Here is a 23,260-nt window from a genome sequence, read left to right as displayed (position 1 = left end):
TCTGAGCCACCCAGCTAGATTTTTTTCCCAGGAAACTGTACACCCAAGTACTCCATGAGCAGCCAGTTTCTCCAGGAGAATGCTGAGAGAAAGATTTTGACACTGAAGGTTGATTTAATCACATTTGCATATGTTTTTAAGGTGTTTAACAGTGTAAGTAATATAATAGAGAATTCTCAAATGTCACTTCCAATTCTTTAGCTCAGTGATTCTGCTTCAGCGCAGTGTTGCAATGAGAATTTGATTACTGTTTTCCAAGTGGAATAATTCTGAAGTTCCTGAACTAGGGACCTCAAGGCAAAGCCTGTTGACACTAGCTAATCTCAACAAGCTTCAACATCTGAAAGCTGATTACTGGCTAGTGACAGAAACAAGAAAATAATGATGTACAAACTTTTTGAAAAGCCAAGAGAATCGATAACATGAGACTTCTCTGTAATAAAATTATTTGAATATGAACAATATTTTGAAACCCAGACAATAATAATAGCAATAATAACTACAAACAGTCAAAGCAATGAACTACAGTGAAACACATCATGTAGTGCATCTAAAAAATACATCACACCTTTTTCTTCAATACACAATAGCTATACAGCACTAAATGAATGCAATCTCTTTCTCAGAAAGGCTTCTTGTGGTCTCCTCCCAACACACAGCTTTGTACAAACTTAATAAATATTTCTCTGAATTAATTTCACATGAGAATACAGAGTTCAAGCATCTTTCTAAGTGCTTTTAATTAGCCTCCTTGATCTCTAGGTCAAGATCTAGATTCTTCTCAAAATGTGAAACACTAAGAGGAGATCTTACATTGAATAGACAAGAAAAAAGAAACAAGGTTCTTCCGATTGGTTTTAGGGAACATTAATATAACTTGAAATCAAGTTCTGAGTCAAGTTATTTACAGTAATGTGGTCTAAAGTGATGAACAAACACAGAGCTCTCCTAGCACAGATCGTACATTATACATATATGAACTGCATATAATATCATATACAGTTCATTTACAGTGTGCTGGAAGAAAAGGAACAACACATGGTTCTCCAAGGGATTTCCAAAAATTGTAAAAATATTTTAGACTGGGTTTTTGTGGTGCTTTTTTTTTTTAAATCTTGAACCGTATGGAATTATTTTATTATTTTTAAAAACCAAACATAGAGTCTGAGATCACAAAAACACTGAGAAAGAGAAAGAATAAAAGAGTAAGAACTCTCTTAATAACTCCAGATATTTGTTGGTCAGCCTTTAGAAATCAAGCCAGATTTTCAGTCTTGGAGAAATTGATTGTCAAAGACAACTAAGGATCACATGCACATGGAGATTTGAATGACTCCTTGCAGCAGATTTAGTTGTTAGAGAATTCCAACACTCTCCACCTGACCCAGGTGTAACAAACTCCACACATTTTTCTCAGGTCTGGGATCTACCATAACAAGCTGCCTAGTTTCAGGCAAGGTGGCAATGTAGACAGAGCCCATATCATGCTCTGTTACTTCAGCCGTAATTCCTGAGCAGCTTGTTACTATACTTGGAATTGAAACTCAGAGAGATCTTTTCATGAAACAGGAAATACTGGATTTCCTACAGTTACCACTATCAGTCATAATAATTTCAAGATACACAGTATCTAGTTACTGTGTCACTGACTTATTATTATTTAAAGGATTGAGTTTATAGCATTAAAAAATACACAGAGCAATAAAATTGCTTTTGAAGTTGATTAAATACCTCAGCAGAATAGATGTTCATTCTCTTGAGAATTGGTACAAAGAGAGCAAGACTAGATGAAAGGAAACAAAGGATTTAATCAATGTTATTTCAGGATAGGAGCTAATTTCCTACAGGGACAAATCCCTTTCATATTATCTGTACATTCTCTTTGTGCTGAAACTTTTCATATCATTCACATAATCTTTTATTATCTGTGAATAGTCTCTGTCATAAAGAACCAGAGAGAAAGAAATCTCTGAGCTTTGAAAGTTTTCTTTTCTTTTCTTTCTTTTTCTTTCTTTCTTTCTTTCTTTCTTTCTTTCTTTCTTTCTTTCTTTCTTTCTTTCTTTCTTTCTTTCTTTCTTTCTTTCTTTCTTTCTTTCTTTCTTTCTTTCTTTCTTTCTTTCTTTCTTTCTTTCTTTCTTTCTTTCTTTCTTTCTTTCTTTCTTTCTTTCTTTCTTTCTTTCTTTCTTTCTTTCTTTCTTTCTTTCTTTCTTTCTTTCTTTCTTTCTTTCTTTCTTTCTTTCTTTCTTTCTTTTCCTTCCTCCACTTCCTTCCTCCCTCCACTTCCTTCCTTACTTCTGCACTTCCTTCCTTTTCATGTCCATACACTTTGATTTAAGAGTTCTGAAGAAATTTATAAGGAAATTTTTAAGGATGTTTGTTCTAAGGAGGTAAAAGAACCCCAAGAAAATCTTTCACAATTTAATATTTTGGGAAAACAATTACTTCTAAACTCAGAAATATCATGCCTTTTAGAATGGCTGGGATTGAGTAGACACATTAAATGGGAAGATACTTGCGGTTTTGCCTATGCTTAATGCTGACAGATGTTTTGAACAGATGAGGGGATAAAAAGATGCAAAATGTAATTGTTCAGCCAAAGGAACATAGAATTTAGAAACAGTGAGTGGAACTCTCAGTTTCCTTAAAATCCCTTAGCTGTTATCACTGAATGTAATCCTACTGTAATCATGGGTGTGGAGTGATGTCATCTCTGGTTTGTGGTTCCTCAGGAAGCTGTGCCCCAAAATGGCTGAAAGTACAGTTGTCCCTGCCATTTTGTAACTACATTTGTAATTACACTTGCAAAAATGAACTTTGGTACTGACTGGGTACTGACTTTGAATACAGCACACAAACTGCGGAGTGTGCAGCACATCACACAGAAGCAAAGCACAGAGTATCTCACACATGCTCCACTGGCTCTCAATTAAAAAGATTCAAACCCAATTCAGTGTGGCTGTTTTAATCTCCAAGGCTGAGGTACCAAGAATTCACTCCTTCTATTGTGAGGCATCTAGACAGATGGAAGACAGGGCACAACTCTGAATCAGAAATGGCTTGGTGGTGGAATACAGAGTGTGCAACTCCTTATCACGGGAAAACAGAGTCAGCCTCAGCCTGGCAATCTTTGGAGCAGAACACTCCTCCTCCTCCGCTTGAACAAATTATGCCACAATAATGAAGACTAGCTGCGTGACAAGGGAAGGGACATAATGGAGAGTGAGAGAAAAAGCTACTGGAAAAGAATGACTGAATTGAATAAAAGCACAATATGGTTCCCTTTTGGCAGAGTCTGTGCAGTGCTTTGTTTTGTTTTGGTGGTTTAGTAATATAGTAATGAAGGACATCTTAAAGAATCTAAGGTTATCTGAGCACCATAATTCATAGCCAGGGAAAAATATCTCAGATGAGCACAGATTTTTTTCTTTCTTATCCTTCATATATAAAAAATATTCAGTGCATCACTGATTCTACCAATTTTTTTTCGCTGGGGATTATAAAATTTCATATTCCTATTATCTAGAGAAATTCTGCAGGATAGGTTTATGTTTGCCCAAATAAATAAATTAAATTATCTTTCCGTTAATCTTAAGATGTTATTGAAACAAAGCAGCAAACAGTAGTAATGTATTGAATATAATCATGATTTTAAATTATATCTTGAATTATTGATGGACTATTGACCCACACAGAGTATCTATAATAACTCATTCCTAGGATGTACACTTACAAGTCTATACACCCTACCAATGTATTAACAGAAGGGTAGATTAAACTATAAATTCAATCTTATCAATCTATCTTTTGCAAAATCCATCAGATCATTTTACCATGTACAAGGTTAAACCCAAAAGTTATTCAACATTAGTTTTACTAAGTTACACAGGAGAGTACATAGGAGAGTTTATTAGTCCATCCTCAACTTGAGAAAAATTGATTTTTGATAATCTATCTAAATTAAGAAAAATAATTAGTTTTGGTTTTGACCACAAGAGCAATAAGATTAGTGATATGAACATAACACTAACCAACTGTGATGACTATGTTCCCTTAGTATAAAAATAGTAAGATGAATAAGAAAGGTACCTCTGTCTTTGCTGTGTTTTGTTTTGTTTTGCTATCAAGGAACTAAATTTTGTTTGATATTATTGGAATATAAAAAAACAGAATTAAAACAACTGCTTCATTAACATCTCCTGAGCAGATCCTGATCCAAGCTTGCAGGGTTGCCAGTTGAGAAAAACAAAAGAAAATCAACAATTCCCTAAGAAAAAAAACCAAACCTTCTAACATTCTGGTGTTAAAACCTGCTTTTTCATTAATAAATTAACAAGATGACTCTGGAGTCAGTGAAGAATAATAAATATGATCTCACTGTAAAGTACTGTGCAAATAACTTGCAGACACCAAAGCACTCCAATTATTATACAGTTCTGAAGATGTTTCTGAAGAATGTGCTTTCAAATCTCTGCAAATCCCTATACAGTTTTGCATACACATTCATACATACATATATATGTGTATAGCTTATTTAATATGTTTACCTGTTGTTGAAAATTTTTGTTGATCTATATACCTGATGTTATGCTAATTCAATATGTTAAGACACTAGGAGAATCAATATTCTGCATTCTAATTTGGATAGCAGTAGTGTATCTGTATGAGTGGCCTTTTGGCCACTCCACAAGACCCTGATCAGTTCTATTTCTCATATTCTCTGGTGGGCTTGAAGTGAAATGGGTGAGATTCAGCACAATTCAACCAGAAGCTGCTGGCCTTTTGAGGTCCACAGTAATGACACAGTGTATTAGAGCAAGAGCAAAGATTATGGTGATTGTCTGCCCTTTCAGAAAAGCCACAATTACTTGTGGCTAATACCAAAATAAAGTGGAACATCAAACTTGTATGATGATTTTCCACTTTTTGGTCTACTTGATGAAAAATGGACTGAAATATATTTCCAAAGACAAAATGACTTACAGAAAGAAATTAGCCTTCCTAGCCTCTATGAATTCAAGCATTTTACTGTCTGTGTCTCCAGCACTAAACTATACTCTGGTGTTCTAGTCACTGGGGGAGGCAGACAAAGTACACAGATTAAATATTCCTATACAAATAGCAAAACCCATTATCATCCCACAGCTCATCTTCTGTGTTGTTAGGCACAAGCCTAAAATCCCTGCTTCTCCTCCAGCTGTAGATTTTCCTCTTGGATCTATTATCCATAGTGTCAGAAAAGGCATCCCTCATTTCAAAAAGCATAAGACAGAAAAGCTGACTAATGTAACATAAATCTCTGTAAAATACTTCACTCATGTAAGTGCATGCACAAACATACACAGAGGGTTTGACCAAACTGTCTGTAATACATTGCTTCAAGACCAAACAGATGTCTGCATAATATCTCTTCTTTCCTGATCCTCAGGGCTGCCTGAGCACTGCATAATTCCTTCAGAAGTTAAAGTCCCTTTCTTACACTCAGGATCTCAGTAGCTGTTCTACTTTCCAATAGGAATCCATATAAACAGATAGAGATGGTGCTGATAGCAAGGGAAAGTGCTCAGTTGACTTCTTTTAGCAGTTTCAGGTCCTCTGCAGAATGATACAATTTAACCTGATGTTATTATAAGAACTGATTTAATCTGGGACCAATTCTGACTCGTCCTGTTGCACAGAAATAGGAACTAATTATTCCTACATTTTTATGAGTGTTAGTACAGTAAAGCTAGCATTTACCTCAGTCTCACAGGTAACTGCAGAATGTTGTCACGTCTCATTTTGAGAGTGAAGCAAATAATTGAAACAGATAAATTCCAGTTTGAAGCAGATAAATGACAATTGCACTTGGTATAAAGAAAATAAACCAGTAAACCCCATAATATACTGTAGCTGTCCAAGACATTTCCAAAGAAGGGTGTCTTGAAGTTAAATTTCTTGAATGACCTTCTACAGTAATGTTCCATGCAACATAAATTAGAAGAAATCACTTGGATATAAAGAGGAATGGTGTGATATATTGCAACTGGAAAAAAATATTTATAAAGAAAGTCATTTTGAAAAATGTCTCCTGCATGTTTTCTTAAAAATAATGTAGAAAATTTGCATCATGAAGACAAATAATGAATTACAGTCTTAGTCAGAATTTTCAGAGCGATGACCTCTGTCAAACTCTACATTTTAAAAAAATTAATTGATTTTCATTTGGAAATGAACAGTGTTCATTCACCTGCATTTAAGCAATATTACAAAATCGGAAAATTCAAAAGGTTCTCTTGGATTTTAAAGCAAATAATCTGTTTTATAGCTTTTAAGGCTATCCACAGAAACTTATTCCCATAACTGCCATAATTTAACACATATTTATATAATGTTGGAGTGGGAATGTTTTCCAAGTTATTCACTACTATACTAATTTGTCTGGCTTTCATTGCATTTTCCTGATATATTTTTAGAGGTTAAAATCTTGACAGCAGAATTGAACAAAAAGGAAGGGCTTCAGAATCCTGGGCTGCAGAAATAGAATTCAAATAACCAGACATATATTTCTGACTGCTGAAATCAAGCAAATTTGAAAGCCATATCCAAATATAGACAGGTTAGATCCTACCTAAGCTATTATACTGATAAGGAGTGAGGAGAGAAAATAATTCTTTGACAAATGCCCTTTATTTTTTCTTGGCTTCTTTACTAGGAAGAGGCTGATTTTATGTCAGGATAGTAAATACCATATCAGAGACCTTTAAAAGAAGGTCCATTCTTATGCATCTGCATAATTACTGCTCCAGGCATAGAAAAATGAATAATCCCAAATGCTCCATGCAATTCCAAATCAGAGACAAGAATTCAATCTTATTTATAGAATAAATGAACAGGTGTCATCGGGGTTGGAAGTTAATAAAACAGAGAAGTTCAACAAACACAGTGCAATTCTTTCTTTTTGTATCAAATTAGTTGTTACCTACCTTTACCTATCTCACCCTAAAATTTGACAAGATACAAAGACAAGGAAGCCTCTACTTTGATGTTGCTAGTACAGGTCTGTTTTTTTTTTACTTTCCACATAGATTTTATTTTAGCGAGCAAAAATTGCCACTGTCTCCAAAAACATCCTGCAGCGTGATATGTGTTTCAAGCCAAAACCAGCTTTCCCTCAAAAGACACCCATCTAGTTTGAAGATGGAGAAAGGTACAGGTTGCAACACAAGAGGTTATTACTGCTGATACTGTGGCTATTTCTCTGCATGGACAGATATGAACCTGTGAAAGCGGCTGCTGGATACTCTGTTCTCATGCAAATATCCCCAGCGATAACGGGTTGTGCAGCAGATCCTTGGCCAATGTACAAATCCCCCCACTCTTCTATCTTGCTGACATCTGAAGCACCCAGCAGAGAAAAAGAGAATGTGGCTTGTAAACAAATTACTTCTTCACTTATTATTTGGAAAAAAGGGAAAGGTAATGGATATCGGGTGTTCCTTTGGGGCTGTCTGTGATTCTTGTGCAAGGCTTGGTGGATGCTGAGTGAGATACAGAGCAAGAGCTTGCTTCTTCCCCATTGCCTCATGCTGGTTCTGCTTTTCTATAAATACAATACTGAGGCAGGAGGGGAACTGGGTATTGAATACAGCCTGAATCCTGAGTTGCCAAGAGGGTACTGATACCTTTTCCTTGCGAATGGTCCCAGTTAAGGGAATGATGAGACATAATGACTGGTGCTCAGTGCTGTTTGGAAGGTATTTCATGGTGTTCTTGCCAGGGATAACTCAGAGGTTAGTTGGGGGCATTTAAACTTCATCAAACTGGGCACAGGTGGAGGGTTAGCACTACATCAGCCTGAACACACAAAAATACCCCTCATAAGCCTGAGCAGATTGGCTGTACAGAAACAGGCCGTGGGTAGGCAGAAGTACCTTCAATCAACCCTTTTTGTTCAGGGCCCTAATTTAGTTTCCAACACACACATCCAAATGCTGTTCTTTCACACATCTCTGCTGTTAAATTGTTGACTTTTTCAGGCAGAGATTTATGCTCATATTTCAGAGCTGTGTCAGCCTTTGTGTGCTGTCCATAAGGTGAGGTGGCTTTGAAACATGTATGTGTGCACTTAATCTTCAAAAAAGTAAAAGACTTTTTACAAAGTTCCAAAAACTGTCCATGAGAGCACTACAAGCATTTTAAGCACTACTAATGCTCACATGGACATGAGCCAAGCCACGTGAACAAATTCATTGCTTTGTGCATTGTGCAAAAAGAACCATTTTACATCAGTAAAAAATATATCACAAAAGATAAAATCATGCAAACAGGATTCCTCCTGCTTTGGCCTTGCATGTGACGGCTCCACTTTTGTAGCAATTCAAAAACATTATGAAACAACACCCAGTATGAGATATTTGCTGGCACTTACTCAGGAAGGACACTGTCCTTGTAGTCAAAGAATCTTACTAACTTCAAACACCCATTTATCATGCCATTAACTTCATACCCAATTTCATAAAGAGCAAAGCAGCCTTTTGGGGGGAACTCACTGCTGAATTAAAGCTCAAATGGTTGCCCATTGTTCCTTTTCCACAGTACACAGATTCCTGGTGACATTCAGCTAATGAATTTTCTTGATGATTAACTACCCGTTCTATGATAATAGAGTAGAATATAGAAACATATTAGCTCCTGTTACAAGTGAGGTGGATGTGTCATTACTACAAGTGAGCTGGGTTTGATTTTTTATCTCTTCCTCATCCTCCTTTTCCTTTCACAAAGTCTGAGCAAAACTTGAGAAAGTATCATCAAAATTCAACACGATGAAAAGAAAATGCTGCTCTATTGAGAAATAAAATGTATTTAGGTGCAGCTTTTTCATTAACTGTTGAATTAGAAGAAAAGTAAAATGCAGACAGGGATATAAATGAGCTCCTATTTGGAATTCTTATATTTATGTTCATTATAATTGTAATTATACAGAGCATGATCCAGAAGTAAGTGGAAAAAAAAAAAGGGCATGTAGACACTGCAGATGTATTTCTCTGAGAACAGACCTTATAATTAACCGTAGATATTCTCTTTCTTTTCTGTTACCCATTTTCATTGCACTTCACATTCTGAAATACTCTGCTGTTGCTTAAACTGCACTGACATCTTGTGGCACTGAAATAGAAGAATCCTAAAAATTAAATTTTAAATCTTCATAAAATATGAGTTACACTGTTTACCTTCAAGTGCCACTGTCTTTAACTCCAAAGTTGGTTAGCGTTTACTTTCTTGCAATCAGAACTGGGGTCAATCTGCCACAATCTACTTAAAATATTGAGATGTCATGACAGAATTATAGAATGGTTTGGTTTGGAAGTAGCCTTAAAGATCATCTAGAATAACATTTTTTACTGTAAAACTGAATGTGTGTGAAGTCTGTTGACTGAAAATCCCATGTCTGTGAGTATATACGCTCAGACCCTCTCTCAGACACATGCACCAAGAGACAAACCATTAATCTCTGAGCTGGTGTTTTATCACCTTGGCAACAGCAAAGTGTTCAGAAAAACTTCAGATCTTTTTATCCCTGAGAATGAAGACAAGATACAGACAATCATCAGCTGAATAAAAATCTCCTAGTGGAAGTGTATGTAGATTATAGAGAATTCAGAAGTGAATTAGGATCCAGTTAATTTCAAAGGAATATTTTTTTCATCTAACAGAAGGTGAGGAAATAATTTGTGATGCTCCATTGGAGGCAAAGTAAAAAGCAAACTACTGCTATATATAAAGAAGGTCTCATGGGGAAGTAGCCACAGCCCTTTTTTTGTCTGTCTTTGTACAATTTCCCCACTGAATGCTACTAAATCCCGTCAGTATTATCAGTGGTTATATGATCATATGAAAGGAAACCACATGTCCCTAGGAAAACACAAGGAAATAGGTGCACATTTAAACTGTTGAGTCTCCATCACACTACTGTTTGTATTATTTGTTGCTGCTGCAGTATCTGAAAATGCCTTGTATTATTGCATTAGGTGCATAAGACCCTGTAGAGATAGAGAAATATTATTATACTCATTTCGCAAGTGGAAAATTTAATCAGAGGGAAATGAAGTTCGTTGTTCAACTGGAGAGCAAAAGCATGTGAAGTGAGGAATTTATGTGAAAGCATCAAATGGAAGTGAAGCAGCCAATCTCTGAATTAGCTGGCACATTGCTTTCCAGTTCATTTTGTTTGCCCCATTGTTTCTTCATGTGAAGTGTCTAATATCTGTGATCAGAGAATCACAGAACCATAGGCAGATTTGGGTTGGAAGGAATCTTAAATCTAAGCCAGTCCCAACCCACCTGAGATGGGCAGGGATTACTTCCACTAGTCCAGGTTGCCTGAAGGGCTGTCCAACCTGGCCTTAAACACTTCCAGGAATGAGGAGGTGTTCAGGTACCATGTTCTGTGGTAGTTGCACAGATGCTGAAAAACAGAATCCAAAGGAATTCCTGCTGGGAGACTAAGGAGGAAAAAAAAAAAAGAAATACAGACAGATCAAAGTAAAACAAGATATTCTAATTTTTGAAAGCATTTGGCTTAGGGAAAAGATCTTTTCTTAAACACATTTTCTGATTTTTTTCCTTACAGTTCTGCTTTCATCAACTCTATTTGAACTCTTGTGCGAGTTTCTATAAGTTTTTCAGAAAATCTGCTTTACTTCCATGTGTGCTTGCAGAAAGGCAATGAAAATACCTGGTGGATTTTATCAAAACAGGCAATTGAAATTTTACCAGTCACATTCATGAAGTCAAATATTGATTATTTGTGCACGGGAATCTTTTCCTACTCTTAATGTACATTATACCTTTAATGCCATTGAAAGTAAGTCTAGAGTAGTCCAGTAAGTTTCTTGATTTTTTCTTATGCTCAATTTTTAGGCTTAATTGTTGTTTTGGCTTCCATACTGCAGGCCTGAGTGACACCTTGATGGAACCTGTGGTTCATCCAGCAGGATGGATAGAATGTATCTATTATTGCATAGAATATGACAGAATTGGAATATGTCTTATAAAATAAGACCTTGTTTTAAAGAAAAATCCTCCAGGCTACTCAGGTTTCCTTTCCCAAGAACTAAATAAGCATAATTATATAAAGATCCTGGGTAATACTACAGTAATTAAACAACTGATGAATAATCTTCCTATATTGGTGTGTTGATTTCCAGAAATCTGACACTCCAAGAATCTTCTCAGAAGACATGATTATATTACCTCTTTATTTCTCCACTAACATTTTTGTTCCTTTCTGCCACTAAATGTTGTTTATTTTGCTCTACATTTTCTTGCTTCCCATGTCTTCTACTTAAAAAACTAATCATTAGGAACAATGAGATACAGCTGCACTATACATTCTGCTTTTTGAATTTAAATCAATAAAGGAAAAACTTTATTACATACAGAAGAAATTTGACCAGTCCCATATGACCTTGACAAATGCAAAGTTCTGCATGTAGGAGAACTGATAACCTCTCATTCCCAAATATTAGAGTCTGAGGATTGACCATGTAGCAATTCTACAGAAAAGTCTTGGGGAATGAGCCAGCAAAGAAGAGCAGCAGCACCCTGGGTTTCAAGGGCAGGAGCAGATCCAGAAGATACAGGGAAAGAATTATTCCCCTATAATTTATACTTGTGACACTGCATCCACTTTTTGTCACAGGTGACATATTTTCACATATGACATGTTCCAATATCTATCCCAAGTAATTATAAAAATCAGAGAAAAATAATTCATTTTGGACCTCACATATCACTTTTTTTGCAGAAATACTGATATAATCAGGCTATAAAAGTAGGGGTGGTAAACTAATTGCAAAGATATTCATGCAGAAGAATTTTCAAGGGACAGTGATTTATTTAGAGATTTCTCACTGAAAAGATCCTTTTTGCAAGAAAACATGCTAAATCCCCAGGAGGAAGCTTGATTTTGCATTGCAAAGCATCCCTAACCAACCTACTTAAGTTCATATTGGGTCTTGGAAGCCTGCATTCTTCAATGCATTTGATGTGGGTTCTTGGGAAAAATGAAAGTCTGTGTTAAGGGGAAGCCTCATCTATTTTAGACTTCTACTGGGATCTGAAATCAGTGGGATATTTTTAATCCTTTTTTTCATGCTGAATAAACTTTTAACATATATCTGAGTTTCACTACAAATGCTTTTAGAGAGTACTTATTTCCTGTCATGTTGGGTAATTATTAGAGGTAACATTTCTCTGCACAGACTGACGTTGCTTTGTACTAATTCAACATAAACCTGTATTTACACCACTGCTGCTCACAGCAAATCAGCTCCTCAGTGCGACCTAAAGCATCTTCAGTTCAGCATGCCTGAGAATCCACCCTAATAAGACATTCTATTTCAAAGGAAGAGGTGAAATCAGTTTTTTAAATACAAAATATGATGTGATGTGATATTTGACATGCATCTTTGCTCTATTTTAACAACATTAGGGGCATGAATATTTCTGTTTGCTATTACTAAAGACCTTTAAATGCTGTTATAAGGATGTTTTTTTAAAAAAAATTAAATACAGTCTACATAAGGTCATGGTAAACTAAAAGGACATACATTATGCACTAAAATTACTCCAGTTAATACAACATTTCAGACTTGCAGTTAATATAGCAGGAGAAATGAAAGTTTGTATGAAAGTTTTTTTGGGGGGAGTACGAATATAAGTGGTTTTTAGAGGCATAGTTTTAATACTTTTTCACACTTTTCCCCCCAACATTGATTTTTTTTTTCATTCCCCTCAGCCAAAAACTGATTTACTTCAGAATGAAGGCCACAGCACTGGAATTTGTGTTTTAGTGATTGCCTGATAAACGAAGACATTTTAAACAGTTACAACAATTTGGCCATGAAGAGACTATTTAAAAAAAAAAAACTTTCCCAGAAGTTTTCATTTTACCACTTTGCTACGATCCAGCTTGGTGCACTACTCCCAGTTGGTTCTATGCAAGTCTCCTTCAGCACATTTGAATGAAATATTCAGGGGGTTTATGACTGAGACAATTTATTCCAACAGCAGAAATAAAAGTTGAGAAGATAATGATTCAAAAGTAAAAAGGGGTTGCAAGAAAAAAATATACAGAAAATATATCTGTTTAATACAGTGATTCTCAAGATTTGTCTTATCACAATGGACATATCACATCAGATGGAAAGACAACTTCTTAGAAGTTAGATGAAATTTGGTTTAAATAGACTGGTTTTGCAGGTATGCATGTTTCTTGCCTATTGTGATGTCTTAGAGACAGAAGTAATTCCATCTTCTTCTTTGCCCATAAAATAAAATAAATTCCTTTGACAGTCATGCTTCACATTAAAGTGTTCTATATTAGAAAATGTTTTTAAGCAGCACTCCAAAAAACCAAAACTTCTACAGAGACTATATTGCATCAATTTTTTGATTATACCATCTTATATTTTGCAAATATAAACTGCAGTGGGTAGGGAGATTGTTTTGAGACTGGCAGATACTACAGAAACTTTTGGTTGCTGAGGATTTTGGAGTGTTGTATGTTTTTAGTTTGTTTTGGGGGGCATTGTTTTCTGTTTGCTTTTTGTTTGGTCAAGGCTTTTTTGGTGGGTTTTGGACATTGGTAGGGGTTTTCTTGAGATATTAGAACAGTTTCTCAAAATATTAGTCTGCAAGAGTCAGCCATGCAGGTTCCCACAGGTAATAGGAATAGGCACCAGCCAAGCAAGAATCCAATTTGTAAAAGCATTCACTTTGTCACACCACCCTAGAAAGATGCTCTATGTAGTAACTACATGAACCATTCATAATAAATGACCCCAAGGGAAAAGTGATTAATCATATTTCAGTTGTTAGTTTAGCAAGGTGAAACACATTCCAGTGGAAGAAGATTGCCTTCCTGATACCTATTTAGAGGCATGAATTCAGGGACCCAACAAATGGGCATAAAATCGAGAGGTATGTCATTTATTCCAAGAAACTTCTTTACTAGAGAGCAGGGAGACTTCTTTTTAAAGCACAAGCAAACACTGGAAAAGAGTGATCTCTTCTGGCACATACATGGACTGGTCATATGGTTGGTATGTGAACAAGCGTAGGATCACATTAAACAGATGGCACACAAAACACTTCCCTTTTTGCTCTACTTCCCAAAGGAGAAAACAATTGACACACAAGATATGCTATGACATATTGTCACAGCCTGCTTTGCATTTAGCTGAAATATTACACAGTACTGTTTTTTTGAAGTGGGATGCTCTAACACAGTCTTGGTCTCAAAAATCTCCCCACCAAAGTTTCTTAGGCTTCTGTTTGTTTATGTCTTCTTACAGAAATGCAGTGGTCACAGTCAAATTCAATTTCAGCAGATGCTGCAAAGAGCATTAATCTTTCCCAGCAGCCTTTTGCAGTGGTTTATCACCACTCATCTTGTGCAATGGAAACACAACATGAAACACAAATCCACTTGTGTATTTCATTTTAAGTAATTACTGAGACATGTAATATCTGTCTGCAATCAGGCCCTGTATTACACGTAGCCACTGGAACTGTTCAGAATGAGATCTGAGCACCATGACAGTCAATGTGTTCTATCAGCTTCACTAGACACTGGATTTACACCTCATATTTCTGGAAACATCATATTACTTGTTTTTTTATAGACAGGAAGTGGTAAAGAGGAAAGATTTTATTTCTAATTTAGCATAAATACAATGAACAATTAATACTCATAGGTACTAACACACCATGATAATTTTTTATAGCAAATGGATTTAATCTTCTGACATGAGTCCCTGACAAAGATTCCATTGGCTTCCAAGAGAAATCACATGCTGATTTTCTTTTGCAAGTGCTATAGAATAGCATTAAAGATGCTTGACTGAAGTAGTCAAGAAGTAGAATACATAGAAACATACACTCAATTATCAGAGTCAGTTATCAAAGAGATTTTTTAAATCTTCCCACTAACATCTCTTAGCAATGAAAAATTGTTCTTCCAGTTTCTTTTAAAAATGAACAGTCTATACTGTTTTATCAAAAAGAAAGTATCACGATTCTCCTGGCCTTTGTTTCCTTACAATTAATTATTTCTATCTGTGAGGCTCTGCCCTCAAATCCTCCATACTGAGATACAGTATTTCAATGTTGTCTACTGAACTCCTTCTACATTCCCAACTCATTGGAATGTAATATGTTTTTTATTCATAGCTTATGCTTGTCTTGTTGCATAGTAGCATTATTGTTATCATTACTCCCTTCATCATGTGGCAGTAATATGTGACAAATCAGTCCTCTGCTATCAGCCTGGAATTATTACTTGCCAAAGTGCTGCCGTTTACCTCTGATAAAAATCTTGCATTAGATTTTCTCCCAGTAAGATCCTTTAAATCATTAATTTGACTGAGGAGTGATGCAAATGACCAATAAAGAGGTTTCTCTGTTTTCATCCCAGTAATGAATCCTTTATCTGTAAGTAGGCAGCTTTTCTATTTTCAATATGGATCTGTTTAAAGTGTTACAAATACACAGGAACTGACTAGGTTGGGGTTTTTTTTCACTTCTGCATTAAAGTACATCCGAATGCACAAAGATTATTTTTCTGCATTTTTAATTTGGTGATGTCAGTGAAAGGGACAAATTGGTTTTACACAAAGACATTATCAAGGAGACTTTGAGATACTACCTCCATGATGTTAGTAAAATCAATTATTGTCTCTCTAGGAAGTGGTGGGTTTTTTTGTTCCCATCTGAAAATTAAGTAAGAAATGGGCATTCCAGCCCTCCCTTCCCAATTTTTGTCTGATTTTCCCATTTAGACAAAGAGGTCTTTTTAACTAGGAGGTCATTATTACATCTAAGTATTTTAGGCCTCTTATCTTAGTGATTATCTAGATATAAATATATGGTATTAAGAATACAAAATCATAGAGAAAATGCTTCACCACTTAAAATGTAGCATGTGAGAGTAAAATTGATATCGTTTTATTCTTATCTGTCTAGTGTCTGTACAAATTCTTGATTAATACCAATTAATGCCAATTATAATCTTGGATGATTTTCATACCATCCTAGCAAAGTCATCATAACTAAAGAATAAATTTAAATAATTATACAAATTACACATATTGAGAGTTATTGGAAATAGGCTAAAGAACATCAAAACAGCCATTTAAAAATCAAGCTCAAACTTCTTGTCTTTCCTTTCAAGCTTAGTAGCTTATTCAACTCACTGAAGAGAAGTTTGACTGGTGACCTGGTCATTGTGCTGAAGTACATTAATAATAATAACAACAGTACCTATTTGGGGAAAATTCAGCTTGAAAAATGTGAAACAAAAATCTTCTTGGATGTGGAACTTGGAAAATTAAAATTTGAGCTATTTTACCTCAGTAAAGTAGTTTTGGGGAGCAAGAGAATTAAAATGTTATTTAACTGAGTTAACTTGAGACAGAAGCTTTGCTATCCAGTGAGAGGAGAGAAAGAGGATCTCACTCATAGAGATCAGAAAAAAAAAATTTAGAGATAGTATTGTAAAGCATTGGAACAGATTGCCCAGGGAAGTGGCAGCATTTCCATTACTGGAACTGTTAAAAAAAACCTGTGGATATGGAGGATATGGTTTAATGGTGAGCTTGTTGGTGGTACTAGTTTGATGGTTGGACTTGATGATCTTAAAGATCTTTTCCAACATTATTGATTCTATGATTCTACTTTTAAAAAAAAAAAAGTCAAAGGCAAATGCTGTACCCAGCTTCAAGAGAGGTCAAGCAAAGTCAATGGAAGGAACCACAAACTGGTCAGCCTCACCCCAGTCCCTGAAAAAGCCATGGAGGTCACATTTCAGTGTACATGAAGGAATAAGTGATTTGGAGTAGTCAGCAAGGATTTGTGAAATATAACTCAGGAGCTGATCCAGTGATTACCTTCTATGACAAAAATGTTTGGATCTCTGACTAAGGAGAGAACACTGGCTGCCATCTATCTTGTCTTCAGTAAGGTTTTTTGGATCTGTCTCCCTCCTCACGGATTTTAAAAATTCTTTCTAAGCAACGTTATTTGAACTCAGGTTTGACCATAAAGTAGTGTGGTTACCTCTATCTGGATGAAATAATGAAATAAAAATGGAGTATGGTATGTTTTTTCTCCAGCTACTAGTAAATTTTCTATAGTTTACAAGAGATTTTATTTACAGATTTTGGGATTTCACCCCAGCCAGTGGGCAGTGCTCATCTGGACTTTGTAATTATAGATCCTTTTGTGCATGGCTACCAATGGACCAGGATTTCTGGGATACTTTTATAGTATGGGCACTATTCAGAGATCTGTTCTAAATCAAAAATCACAAGGTGGAGAAAGACCACAGGGGAAGACTTAAAAATAAGCCACCAGGAAAAGAACGTCTTTCCTGGATTTGTATCCATATTAGAGGTGTAACACTAGGCACCAGACATTTTTAAACAGAGAAAAATATAACTATTACTGCAAATATATTCTTGTGGCTCTTTCAAATGAACATGAAAGACGTTATGGACAGAATGTCGTGAAAAGAACACACAAATCTTATAATCAAAATGGCTTGTGGATCTGTAATTTCAGTGTAGCTTTGTTCTTTCATAACACAGGACAATCAAAGCAGATTAGGATTTGTCGTCACAAACACTGTATGAGCTGCACCACAATTACCTTGTTACTCGAGCATCTCAAGGCTTGTTGCTGCCTTAGGCAACATCCCTCGTGCTGTGTCATTTTGCCTTATCATAAATTATACTCATTAACAGAGTACAAATAATGGTGACTTGCAGATGATTTCAAATTTTATTTAAAAGCTTATTGTGTGGAAACCTACCTCCTGCTGGATATCCAAAAGCCATCCACAATAAACTGTTTACTTTTCAGTCTGTGGTTGCTCCTAATTCCATTGCCTGTTTTACAAATCTTTCCTCAGTGTATTAGAGGCATAAGTCATGAAGATTCCTGGTTGTGCAACTGAAAGTGAAACATGAAAGGCAGCAGAAGCTGGGACTAGGACTTGGGAGTTTTGAGCATTTCTTTTCTCTATCCTATTAATCTCAGGCAAGTAATTTTGCCTTTGAGTTCCCACTGGTTGTCTCCTCTGGAGAACTTATTACTTAATGAGATACTAAGACCCTACATTCAAATAGGATTTCTGTAATACAATATTCTCTACTCCTAATTTAGGTTTCCTAAGCAATCTGCTGAGAGGGAAAAAAAAAAAGAAAATATAAACTTCCATACAAAAACAACTCGCCACAAAAAAAAACCACCCCAAGGGTCAACCAGGATTTCCAACCATAAGAATGTCTTTCTTGCAAAGGGTTGTCTTATCTTGGCAATTCACATATATTGATCAACTTCAGAAGAGATTAGACAAATACTGTGTAGTTTTTCTGGACCTCAGTGTGTGTGTAGAATTCTGAACTGCATCTTGAATCTTAATGTTCTCTGAATTGTCTTCTCAGCATTTTAAATTCCCATTTCAAATTAAACATATATATAGCAGAAAGGAGAGTTTACTTAACTGTTTCATATAATGTCTCTGGACTAGATCCTAAACTCGTAAGTATTATTTATATTTACATTTTAAGTTTTTTACAGAAAAGAAAGGCATTTCTAAAACACACAGGAGACTTAACTATTTTTTTAAATGTCAATGGATTGTGGACAAATGTCAATCAACTGATATCCAGCCAGAGAACTTTTCAGATGTCACAATATTTAGAAGGACCAGAATTGTCTTTCAAAATCCCTGATCTTTCAAGCTAGCTGGAGAGAAGCAGAGAAATCACAATTTAGGTCTGAGGAGCATTTACCTCAAATATCATATGCATCTACTCTGCCAAAGTGTAAAGGATGTATCTTGGGCCCTCATGATGACTTCAGCCCTAGAAAACTGGAACAGAGACATCAGAGACACTACCTCAAAGAACGCTGCCCTAAAAATGACTCTGAAGTGGTAGACCATCATATTACCCAAATGCAGTTTGCATCTGCACATCAACTATCCTTGCTTTGAAATTAGTGCAGTAAGTGCACCAGATAAAGCTGGTATTGTCTATTTTACAAAATATATTATTCCAATTTGCACTGTAAACACTATTTCACGTATATTGATCAAGAGACTTGTTTGCTGCTGCTTTTCATGGGTAAGACTCAGCATTCATCAGACACATTTTTTAAGTTAGACACTCCTAACAACTACTCTTTTTCCACTGTTGTTTGTAGATGTAACAAAGAAGCAGCAGGATATAAAATCTATTTCCACCACTAACTTAAATTTAAAAATGCACACACAACACTGAACCTGTCTCTTCTGAGTTGATTACTGATTTATTATATTTTTCTTCCTGAATGCACTGTGTAGGGTTGGCAACTTTATATAGTCATCTTGAGAATCAGGAAGTTGTATATCATAAAATTGACTTGATAATTTTTCAATGTTATTTTTTTTAGCAGGTTAAAATAGTGTATGGTTATCATCTCTCATATAGTTTCATCACCTATAACTCCTGATCACAGGTGCTTGCAGATATATCAGAAAACCACATCATTCCACTTATAAATAAAATCTCTGCATGTATTTCTTTATTTTAAGAGATAACATCTTGAAAAAGCATTTCAAAGCTGCTTCTGAAAACTATTTTGATATCTAGGTTATAGAGTATGGGAGTAGTATTCACTGTGTTTATAAAGAAAATGGAATCAGATTCTACCTAAAGGTGTACAGTGGAAGAGGAATAGGCAATATCAACAAGGTGAACTTCAGAAATTTCAATTAACTATAAGAAAAAAAAAAAAAAAAATCATAATTAGAGTGATGAAACACTGGAAAAACTTGGCCAGGCTGGTCGTAGTGTCTCCATCCCTGAAGATAAGCAAAACTCACCTAAACAAAATAATGAGCAACCAAACTTGTCTTTGAAGATAGTCTGAGCTAAGTATAGCTTGGGAACAGATGTTTTCCAGAAGTTTCTGCCCACCTGATTTTTTTTAATTGGGTGTCTGAGTTCCTGTTTACTCATTTGGGAATTAGCTGCACTAAAATGTTATTATTTTGAATTGTTAGCAATGAAACTGCTCAAGGCTTTCACCGAAGGGAAAAAAACTGAACAAAAGACTGGCAAATCTTAATGCTAGATAGAGATGTAGAATATACTTTAGCAGATAAAATAATTTAAAAACAGACAGAATGTTGGACTTGGATGGTCCAAGGTTAATATAGGAAAACTTGGACTCATCATGATTACAAAAGTAGTTCCCTCTGTTACTGAAAAATATCACAAAAGGCTATAAAATCCTAAGTCTCCCAGTAAAAACAGTTACAAATTTTAGTGTTTCCTTTATATGCAAATATTTTCTAATATTCTTTGATGAAATTCTATCAGTTATGTTTGAAAAACTTTCATTTTTCTTTTTTCATGTTGCATATGGTCAATCAGTATAGTATGATATCAAAAAGTGCTTTTCAGTTAAGTCATCTGAAGAAAACACAGCCACTGACTCTAGAAAAAATGAGGAAATAAATATAATTCTTGCAAGTAAATCCGTTTTGAGACAATACACAAGTTTCTGTTCCAACACAAACTTAAAAATGCCTAAAAAAAAATGTGTACAAAGCTAATAATGTTCAAATAGTAACTGAGAAACAGTAAGTATTTATGAATGTACTGATGTGCTTAAAAACAGCAGATCACCATAGCAGTTTTGGGAGCAGTTCTAGTTGAAGTTTTCAGAATCATTCTATTTATCTTCATGCCAGTGAGGAGTGACAACTCCAGGGTCATTCACGTCAGAGGTAGAATGAATTGTCCTCTGGAGAGGTTTTTTTTACTAGGCTAACCTAAATAGCCAAAACTAGCTAAGAAAAGAGTTTACTTCCCACTTAGGATTTCCATGTTACTAAAATGAATCCAGGCTTAATTTATCATATGGAATAGCCTTTTTTCTGCTTTAAAAACTGACATGAGCAGTAGCATATAACAACTCTACAAAAACTAATGGGATAGAATCTAAAATGGTTACCTAGGTATACCAAAATTATTGGCAGAGCCCTACATTATTTTTTATCAAAATTATACCATTAAAACAATTTGAGCAGAGCTACAGCAGAATTGTTTGACACAGCTAGGGCTAGAATCAGGCTCTGACCCCTTATCTAAATCCATACCTATGGGTACCTCTCTATCAGTTACAGAATGGATCAATGGCTGGATCAATCACTCCTGAGGCCAAACTGCACAGCATATTTCTCCATGCAGCTGAATTATTTTCTGTGGTAAAATAGGATAATTTCAACCATGCTTCCAGATTAGAGTAGCTTGTGGTTTATGATAATCTTCAGGCCATGGTGGAAGTTTGTTGGAAGTACACAATGTGTGACAAAGTATATGATGCAGTCTAGGTCCTTTCTAGTTTAATTAGACAGATGGATCATAAAAATATAGTTTGGCAAGGAGGGGTTGTAGAACTGGGATGAGACTCTGCCATAGATTTCTCTAAATTATGAAGACAGTGCTAGGGGAGATGATCTGTGGCATCTAGTTTCAGACACTTTCTTAATCAGACCCTAAAAGTTATTCAACATGATTAAGGTGCCATGTTCTTACATAAATTCACTTTTTTCAAAGGATTTTTCTTATTCTGGAAACATTTTCTGCTCCTTCCCAAAGTCTTTTGTAAGTTGTTTTCCAGACTCCCCATATATAGGTACCACAGCTGCACTGGGACCCAGTACCTGCCTATAAAATGAAACACAGTGTAGTCTGGAGAGGCAGAGAACAAGCCAATAACACTGTATTATTCACTGCTTGATTTGATTTCTGGTCAGAGGTGTGATTTCCCCAAAATGAACTGTGACATTTCCTACAGCTGCCTCCTCAGCATAGAAAATAGGATTCTTCTCACCTGGGACTGCCACAAGGGAAAATGCTTGCCAGCTCTAGGTCTGTACACAGTGCAAGACAAAAAAATTCTATTCAACTCTGTGAGGCAGTTCAATCATAATGATTGCTTTTAGAAAAACACAACACATAAAAATACCCCTTCTTGTTAACATTTAATATTTTCATATAAAAATAATATTTTCTCAAGATGAGTTTAGGATTGCAATCTTCTTTTGAAGAGATGCTAAACTTAATGGAAAAAATGATAAAATAAACATCTTCCTGATGGCATTTCTGTGTGCATTAGTAAAGACATCTGTGTTACTTTCCTTTTCATCTTAGTGTATTTTTTAACATGTATATAATTTTACTCCATTGATTTGGTTGATTTGCTTCACCAATAATTTCACTACTAAAAGAGCTCTAAAATGGTCAATAAAACAATAAAAGTTTCAAATAAAAATGCTTCCCAATTTCATAGAACTAGATCCAAGTTTTTTGTAGAACATGTTGCATCTGTTTTGCTTCTATAAAATCCATTTACTAGAGAGTACATTTTTCACAGGAAAATCACATAATGCTCTTTGATGCAAATATTTTATCAAGAATTCATAGGAAAGCTGATTTGATGCATTTTCCTTAAAAAGCATGTTTATTTTTTTTTAAATTAATGCCTTGGAATGACAGATACCTCAAGTTATAGGTACAAGAGGAGCTTAAAATAAGTAGTTTTGTAGCATGGAATGGTAACATACTGTAGTTTATATCGACCTGCAGAAATAATTGGGTCCATATATTTGTGGATTCTCATTTATTATTATATATGTTATTAGCTAAGTGTTTTAAAGGTTGCTTCTGTCAAATAATAATATATCAGTTTGATTGTCTATTTTTCAATACATCAACAGAAAACATAAGAGTAAAAACAGTATGGAGATAAATGTCTGAATCCTTCAGGGCTAACTCCAGTTGAAAAATTTATATTGGAGATAATACAAATAGTTTAACAACTAACTACATTAACACTTAGTAATATTTTTTGTGTCAACTTTAAAGCAGAATGACCCAGTCACCACAGAAGCTGATAGAGGGCTTTCTTTTGACTGGTATGGAAGAGAACCTGCTCCTGAAAAACACCCTGATACTTTGACAACTCCTTCAAAACACATCAGATTTGATATTCTGTGTATGCACCATACCACATATATTTCTGCCACCACAAAGTAGGGGTTTTAGGAATGACGGATGAACTGCACCACTGAAGGAAGTTGTTGCCACATCTCCAACATGCTCAGAGACTTGTTCAATTGACTTAAAACCAAAAGTTTTAAGTCAAAAACTTTAAAAAAAGTTAA

At 35.3% G+C, this 23,260-nt stretch overlaps 1 protein-coding gene across 1 annotated transcript in view; it reads right to left on the bottom strand.

The window, feature by feature from the left end:
- The window catches only part of TENM4 (teneurin transmembrane protein 4), a 1,355,518-nt gene that overhangs the window by 1,320,139 nt on the left and 12,119 nt on the right, over positions 1-23,260 (bottom strand). The window lies entirely within an intron of this gene.

Source organism: Cyanistes caeruleus, chromosome 3 (genome assembly GCF_971803275.1).
Source record: "Cyanistes caeruleus chromosome 3, bCyaCae1.hap1.1, whole genome shotgun sequence".
NCBI lineage: Eukaryota > Metazoa > Chordata > Aves > Passeriformes > Paridae > Cyanistes > Cyanistes caeruleus.
Note: the sequence above shows the minus strand (reverse complement) of the source record. Positions and strands in the feature narration are given on the sequence as shown.